The following is a 9,173-nucleotide window of genomic DNA, read 5'->3' on the forward strand; positions in this document are numbered from 1 at the left end:
CTACGCTGTATCAATTCACAGACCTGAGTGGGAAAAGCCAACTTGACAAATTTTGATTCATCCGCTGGCCCATGCTTGACTTCACTTGACATAAATCACTTGGCTCATTGGAGAATGGAGAGAATATTTTAATCACTGAAGAGTACAACAAGTAGAAGTGGGTACCAAACAAAAAATGTTGAAGAAGAAATGCTGATATATATAATAAACGCTCATATTCATAAGGATTCTTAGCCATGACGGACAAACGTGAATTTCTGTAAATTGTGTTCTTCCCACAGCGAAGGAGGAAGTGCATCTCTGTCTCACCGTCTCCTGTTCAACAGTGATCACACACTGTACACACTCCTGTTTGGGCAGCCTTGTCTTTTTGTGTATTCTTCTCATTTGACGGTCACTGAGTCTATACTCGCTTGGGATGTGCCTCCGCTTCCGAGGAGACAGTTTGCCAATTTGTAGTATCTCTTTAGAGCCATGTAGCATGTCATTTTATTGTTTTGGAGTTTTGGATTTGTTATTTCAGTGGTTCAAATAATTAGATTTATTAATTTCTTCAGTGATTTTGGTTCATTGAAAGATGTTCGTAGTGTAAGTAGTGCTTATGTTGTAAATCTCAAGAGTGCTTGTGACTGAAGGGCATTATACAGCATTGCAGGGATTGTTAGGGACTAGATTTTAAATTTAATAGCCCCTTTTCAATATTTATCAGGAGTAGGAGGAGAAGCTCTGCTCTACAATTCCTTCTTTGTCTTGAATCCTTACCTGCACCCTTCAGACTTTACTGTATTAGATCTCTGTTGGATGTTTGTTCCTTTTACAAAATAAACTGGTTGAGCCCTGCATGTGTGTATAGTTTTGTAGTTGGGGAAATTACATGCATAATTACATACATATTACATAATTACAGGCTGCTCCAAATGTTTGTATTACTCAATTTGTTTGACTTATTTTGCAGGACATCTTACCTGCATCAAGTAGCTAAAAACTGTCCTTCAGTGCAGTACGTGAGTAAATGCACTTAGCTACTTTCCACAACTGACAGCAGGTTGTATTCACTGTGTATTGATTGTAATACAATAATTCTTTTTCTCATATATTTTCGGAATAGCAGGTAGAACGTTTGATATTAGAGGCTGCTACATGCCAGATACAAGTAAAGGGAGAGGAAAGAGCTGAACAAACGCATAAAAAGAATCTGAGCAAGCTGAGTGCGGCTATGTAACGCCAGTCCACTTCCTCTCCCTCTTGCTCTGGCGCTCGACCCGTGCTAAGAGTGGCTAGGCTAAGCCACTCTTGCCCTACATACAGCCTAAACAGCAGATTACTGACTGTCCCTCTAATCCCATGCACCGGGGCATGTGCCACTGTCACCATGCACCAACCACCCAATCACCCTGCAGCCACCATCACAGCGCCTGCTGTTCGGCTAGCTGTGCAAACCCCCCACCCCGATCCCTTACATCTTCTCTGCTTCTGTTTTTGGTCACTCATGTTGGATTTTCGGAATAAAGCGCGCTGGAAGCTGAGATACTTAAATACCTCATTCCACTGTCATCTCTTTCTCTTCCTCTCTGTCTCTCTCTCTCTCTCTCTCTCTGTCTTCCCTAGCAACACCCTGTCCCATCCTCATCCTCCCAGTGCCCCCCACCCTCTCCCAGTTTTAACCTCCTCATGACCACCTGGCATGGGATAGCTTCCTACAGTCCCTCAGCCTCACCTAAACCACCAGGCCTGAGATTAGGGTTAATCTGGACCTTGTGTCATCCTGTATCTATCCGCCTCCCCCACAGCACCATTCTTTCCTCCCTCCCTCCCTCCTCTTTACCAAAGAGGCTTTGGTTTAAAATCCTTTATTGTGAACCCCCGCTCCCTTTGCAGTGTCTTCCCGCCTGCTGCCAACTGCAACTTTTCCTCCCGCACCACATCCTCAGCCAATCCTCAAACAGATACTGGTAGAACCTGTCCCCGAGCTATGCTGGTTAAGAGACGTGAGCAAAGGATTCTTTCATTGTCTTTCTCTTTAGAATAATTTTAGAATTAGGCAAGAACTGTAAAATTTTGCTCATGCACTTGTTCGCGTATGTGTGCATATGAGCATGCAGTAATACATGACTATACACAGAAAGTGTGAGTACAGTGTGAGTACTTGCTATAATAGTGTGTGTGCATCTTTTGTGCACGTCCTTGATAGTTTGTTCAATTCATCTGGACGAGGGGTTTAGATGAGAGTCAAAAGAATTCATCCTTCGTTTTTCTGTCCCAATCACCCAACCCCCAGTGCATTTAGCCAGGCGAGCTCCCCCGTCCTCTCACCCCGAGGACAGAGTGAAGGCACGGAGGCCCGAGCTGGATGAAGAGACGCCACAATGGTGCAAAGAGCAAAGATGCGTAGAGAATGAAGACACAAAAGGGGGAAAGATACAAAGTGCTAAAGCCCTTTTTCATTTTTTTTTTTTGTCTCTGGAAATAAATGGCAAATTCTCCCTCAAGCAAAGTCTCCTTTCTGGAGTTGAAAAGCCAGGAAAAAGCACTTGGCAGACAGAAACTAGTAGAATGGAGACTGAGAGGCAGGGAGGCAGCGAGAGATGTAGGCCAGCAATAAAGTGTCGTATCGTGAGGGGCAGAGAGAAAGACCCTTGAGCAGGAGAACCTGCATGAGTTGGATGCCTCTAATGAGAAACCGACATGGAGGATCCGTGGAGGAGGATGAAGGATCCGTTGAAATGTTAATGTCAAATTCCTTGTGTAATCATAGGCAGCCAATTTGTTGAGCAGTATTTAATTTGTTCCGATTACACAGATAGTCTGTTCGCTTATTAAAAAATCTGAGTACATGTAACATAATGATTATTTATAGGGTTCATTCATATGATTCCCAGCCAGCCAGGGGTTCCTCACGCCTCCAAGTCACACACACACACACACACACACACACACACACACACACACACACACACACACACACACACACTACATGCACATACACATAATATGAACTTGATGACATTATAGTTTCGGCAGCAGTTCTTAATGCATGGAGGTAGGACAGGATGCTGAAGGTCTTCTCCACAGATTAGGAATATGGAATCCCAGTACTTTGAAAAAAACAAGGGGCAAGATGCAAGAGTGAGTGGTAGAGCAAGGGGGGCTGATTAAAGGAGAGAGCGCGGGAGAACATGCTGAGAAAGGAAAAAGTTGAGGAGTGAGGGAAGAAACGAAGAACATTCAAAGTGATTGTGCAAGAGTGCAAAATGTCCACAGAGAGCAGGAAAGAGAGAGCGAGCGATGTAGTTAATGGATGTAAATTAATTGCTGTCATGTGGATTCTGATCCCAATAAATCAGGGTCAGTGTGGTCTCCGGTGCCATCTCTGCATGGCTGGGAAAAGGCAGGATGGAGCCTTGATCTGGTAGACACACACTGACACACACATATACATGTATGCACAGACACACAACCTGACACACACATGCTGCTATTCTGATGCAATAAAGAGTGCGTGCATATCTCAAAATGTTGAACATGAGAAGTAAGAAACACTGAGAAATGTGATAATCCTTGTGCGATTTGTGAAGGAGATCAGATGTGCGTGAATATGTACAAATTGTGACCAAACATATCAGCTGAAATTAAATCTGAGGAACCAGAAAAAGTTGTGTAATATATGAAATTATATGTAAATAAATGTACAGTAATACAAAATGTACAGTGAAATAAAAGTCGCTGCAGCCCTCCTGATACTTGCCGCTGTGTAATCCGCCTGCATGTGATATCTGGGATCCACAGTGCTGTGCCATAAGATCCCCTTCATCATGAGGAGCTTTTTTAAAAATGCACCTCAAGTCCAAACAGAATACTGGATGCCAACTAGTGCAGACCTAACTGGGTTATAAATGCAATGTGGTCCAATGAATTAGCCATGCTTATTACTGAAAATTACCACTGTGCTTTCTGCTTAACTAGGCTGCAAAATTGATTTACCTTATTTCCCCAGTCTATGACCATCACAAAGACATCCTGTTATTATGAGGGCTGTGAGTATTATTGTATGTGTTAATCAGAAAATACGTGAACCATGTATTTTAATTACAAATCATACAAGGGCAATTTTAAAAACAAAAGCCTTTAAAAAAAAAAAAAAAAAAAAAAAACAAAACCCACTCATAACGTGTTGCCCACACGTTAATAGAAGCTGCCATGCTGCAACAACACCAAATCATGATTTGAAAAAAAAAAACAAAAAAAAAAACTGTCTACGCTGATGTGAACGTTAACATATTTTAAAAAAAAAAAAAAAAAACACATTTCATTCATTACACTTTACAGTACACTATTCCCCATATTATCTACACCGTGTTTTCTTTGATACTGTATGCCCCAAAGCAAATCACTCATGTTCAAACAATAATATCTGAACATGAGAGAAATGGTGCAAAATGGGAAGTAGGTCACATAGCAATTTATTTGACAAAAAGGGATGGGGGTGGGGAACTGGGGCATGGTGTATGCAGAGGCAGCAGCAAAAGGGAAGGTTTTTGGGAACACAGATCAGATAGTGTGTGTTTGCATGTGTGTGTGAGAGTGATTGAATGTGCACATGTTCGACCTGGAAGTAAAGTTACGAGCTGTTAAGACTCATTCAAGAACTGCTTGGTCAGTGTCCTCTTGCTGATACATGATCGTGTACACATATATATCTTGTTTTTTTCCTATTCAGAAAATATTACAGACCACACACTCATTAACACACACACTCATCAGAGGCTCCATTGCCCACTCTAGTGAAACTGAAACTGATATTGCGGTCACTGGACCATATCAGCACATCTGACACACAGAGTGTCAGCAGCATTGATCAGCTGTCAATGAACTACCCAGCTACCCCCACCCCTGACACAACACACACACACACACACACACACATACACAGTTGAGCTGTGTGCATTGCCACTGATATTTACAAAGTAAATACCTTAAATCCACATAACCTACTGTAAAAGCATGTATTCCCCTGCACGCACACCCACACACACGTAAGCTCTCTGGCTTCCTCCTGATCCTGTTTAAATCCCGTCATCACTGAAGATCACAGCTGTATGATGTGCAAGTGCATGAAGGCCATATACCCCTGTATTCTCCACTGACCTACTGCACTAAATGCTACAGCTCATCTGGCTGTGCAGTTCGACATAGTGATGATGCATTTGCTCGGAGACGCCTTCATTTGTCTTCAGGTTCACTGGCCAGAATTTGTGGGTCACTGCTGAAAACTTGGATTTTTTAAGTTATTTTGTGGGGAGGAAGGAGAAAAAAAAGCCTTCGATAAAAATGCTAAGTAGTGTTTTACATAAAAATAAATTCAGATGATAGGTGGTGAATTTAAAAAAGAATTTGTGATAAAAAGTATAAATAAATTTTAGCAGCGGCCAAAATAAAATTAGATTTATATCGATTAGTTCCACTCACATACAAAGAACATTACTGAGTGATACATTTCAATTTCTGCAATAAGCCCTTCTACACCACTGCAATGTGGAAGTTCCTCTACAAAAGTATTAAAAGAGGAATAAAAAATTTAAAAAAAAATCTATTTTCTTATCAAGACAGGCAAAAATTTCAAAATAACTAAGAGAATTTAAAAGAATAAGAACATCAGTCCCAAAGATTGTTGTATGTTATATGGCACATAAACCATACACATTTTCATCCAAACAAATCAATCTGTGGAGAATTAGGTTTATGTATATGTGGCCCCATTTACATATTGAAAGACTCTCTACTGTATATACTCTGAACACAATCTAGACTATCTGTGCAGACTGCGCTGAGGATCTGTAAAGCCACATTAACACATGAGAGAGGCTCTGGAGCACCAGTCTTTTCTAATGACTCGATAATCCGACCCAAATGCTGCCTGCTTGCTAATCTCTCCATCAGATTACCAAACTAGGGACGAGCACTGTCTATTTGTCTCGGCCTGTCTCCCTGTCTGTCTGTCTCTCTCCCAGCTTGTCTCTTTGTATAACCGCTTGTTTCTTCCCCTTGTATTTTTCTGTATGATCAAATTTTTTTTTTTTTTTTTTTTGCATGCCTCTCTGTGATCTTCCTGGCTGTCTGCTGGTAGGGTTGCTTGCCTGTTTGCCCGCTCTCATCCTCACATGTACAAGCTTTTAAAATGGAGGACAGGGTAGTAGGACATCAAAATGCAGTCGCAAATCTCCTTCCTCTCTTCATGCCAACATGCACAGGGGTAAACATGCCTAACCGAGACACATAAATGCGTACGGTACAATACGCGTGAAATTTATGGCATGTAAATTTATGCCTATAAATAATACAGATCCATTTTTCTTCAAGAAATCTAAAAAATAAAAATTAAAAAAAAATCACACAAATTGCAGAGTATGTTCCACAAAAACAAATAAAGCAAAAAGGTAATTTATTTGTGTTTGTGCTTCTATTCAAACCATCTTCAGTCACATTCACTCCTGAAATCCTTCTCTCCATCCCTCACAAATAAAAGGCCGAGCTGTCTTTACCGTTCTACTCTCTGCTGCAATGTTACTGTGCATTTCATGTAAACAGATCTAAACTAATGTCCTATTTGTCACATGTTGACCATGGCTGATTCTATACATTTACTATAAATCACTGCTGCAGTTTTAAGCCTGTCAGGCCCCACAGAACGTCTCTTTGATTTTACAGAAATCACTCTGTGTGTGCCTCTGTGTGTGCGCGTCTGCATCATGTTTGCATGTGTACACGAGTTTGTGTGTGTTTGGATGGAGCCGCGTGTCTGTCTTAAATTTACTGTAGCTCAAACTGCTGTTGACAGTCTGCAAAAACTTTTGACATTTAGCTTTTCACAAAATAACACTTGACGCGACTAATACTAACTGAACATGTCTCTGCATTATCCCTGGATGCATGGCAGTTTATGCAGATTCAGTGACAGATCATATTTTCCATGAAAAATTATATATCAAATTCTAGGACATTTCAAGGTAAGTAATCCTGCATGATATTGAAATAGATATTTTATGGTTTTACAAAAATGAAGATCAAAGGGTGTGAAGTAAATGTGTGTCAAATTGCTACCGGGCAGACATGCAGCCATTTAGCCTACATGGTTTTGGTAATGCCTGACAAATATCACACTGCCGGCCTCAACGTTGCTTCTGACTGCACTATGACAGATAAAATAAACATAAGAAAATTATTATAATCAATCTGTACTTAACATAGAACACAGGTCTGCTAATGTGTTTTGTAATCACCTAAACAACCAGTTTATTCACCCTATAATCTCTTTTTCAGTGCTCATATTCATAAACAATGAGAGCACTGTTGTTTAACTTCAGTTGCATAAATGTATATATTGATGAAGAATTTGTTGGATTTGAAAATATCCCTGCTTTAACTTCTACATGTAGCCCTGGAGATAAAATATGACAGCACTGTGGCACAAGGCTCAACTAGAAAAAAAGATAAAACTAAGAGTGGCAGCCAGTATAAGCATAAATTTTTTAATACAATGGGATCAGTCAAAACATGGAACACGTAAAAAAATATACTCATTCAAAATGGATCTCTTCCTGCATAGATATGACAATTGTAGATGTCGACACATTTCAAAATAATGAGAGAGGTGAGGAGTGGGGATATCGGGATGAGCTAAGTGCTGAAGTGAGGCATGAGATGGGAAAGAGCAATGGAGGGCTGAGGGGAGCGGGAGATGGAAAAGGACTGAAGAAAAAAAAAAAAGAATTGAGAGGGGCCCTGGTAGATTCAGTGCTGTTAGGGGACGAGTGTGTGTGTGTGTGTGTGTGTGTGTTTGAGATGGAGGAGGAGAAGAGGAGGGTTTTTTTTGTTTTTTTTAACTGCGGCTGTCCATTTCCCGGGATCAGCTGATGGCCGCGGATGATGGAACGGAGAGGGGTCAAGGGTCAAAGCCCTGCATTGTCAGCCCTAGCCCCGCTCTCCCGCGGAGTTCCCTCCCTTTCTTGCCCCCCCCACCCCCCACCCCCCCCCCTCCTCCTCCATCCATCTCCGCTGCCTCATGGACATTTACATACATTTATCAACACTGCGCGTCGCCGTGGCTTGCAGAGTGAGGGGATGCACTGCGTGCATTACTGGCTGGCTCCCGCTGCAGTTTGTGCATTCACCGCAAAGTCATACTTGTAAGCATTTCATATTGTGCTCGGGCACTGGTGCATGATACATAATGTGCATATGCATGAAATGTGTATGTGGAAATGTTCTATATATGAGTGAATGTGTACGAGTGTCTACCATCACATCTGTGTGTGTGTGTGTGTGTGTGTGTGTGTGTGTGTGTGTGTGTGTGTGCAGGACAAGACAGCCCCCCCCCCCTCAGTATTAGGCCTACCCTCCTCAACCGTCGCCCCCCCTCCCATTCCCACCACCCCCCACACACACACACCTCCCCCACTTTGCCTGTGTAATCCCTGCCAGCTGGCCCCGATGGCTAATCCCTCTGCACTGATCAGCTGGGCCATGCATCCAGTACGGGACAGGACAGGGACAGGGGCAGATAGGGGCGGGACGCTCTGTGTGTGTGTGTCTGCATGTGTGTGTGTGTGTGTGTGTGTGTGTGTGTGCGCGCGTGTGTTAGTGTGTGTGTGAGGTGGGGGGTGGTGTCGACCAGAAAGCATAAATTGAAGCCCGTGCCTTCGCCTCGGCGCAGTGTGTCTGTGTGTGAGCCAGTTGCCTGTTCCTCCTCGTCCGTCCATCCCTTCTCTCTCTCCTTCTCCTCCTTCTCCCTTGGATCCTTATACATATATACCTTCCCGGCTTATATATGTATATTTTACATCTTGGGCTTTTTTGTCTTCATTTTTGGTTTTGTCTTGAGCAGATCCAAATGGATTTTTCTAATGATGGTGACTGGGTAGAATTTAGCTGAGTTTTTTTGTTCCTGCTACCCTCTCTCCTCTTTCCCCTGACTGCATGCGAGACACCTGCCTGCCTCCCGTCCCTTCAGCCCCCTTGTCCGCCATCCCACCACCCCCAGTGTGCCTGCTCCCCTGATCTTCCCAACCCACAAGGACCTTCACAGGATGGAGCTGCGCAGTCACAGCTACAACTACAGCAACAACAATAACAAAACCAGGACCAAGGACCTGAAGGAGGAAATACTCTGCAGCTCC

The sequence above is a fragment of the Trachinotus anak genome, unplaced genomic scaffold, assembly GCF_046630095.1.
Source record: "Trachinotus anak isolate AG129_WGS33_773 ecotype Australia unplaced genomic scaffold, CSIRO_AGI_Tana_v1 ptg000015l, whole genome shotgun sequence".
Classification (NCBI taxonomy): domain Eukaryota; kingdom Metazoa; phylum Chordata; class Actinopteri; order Carangiformes; family Carangidae; genus Trachinotus; species Trachinotus anak.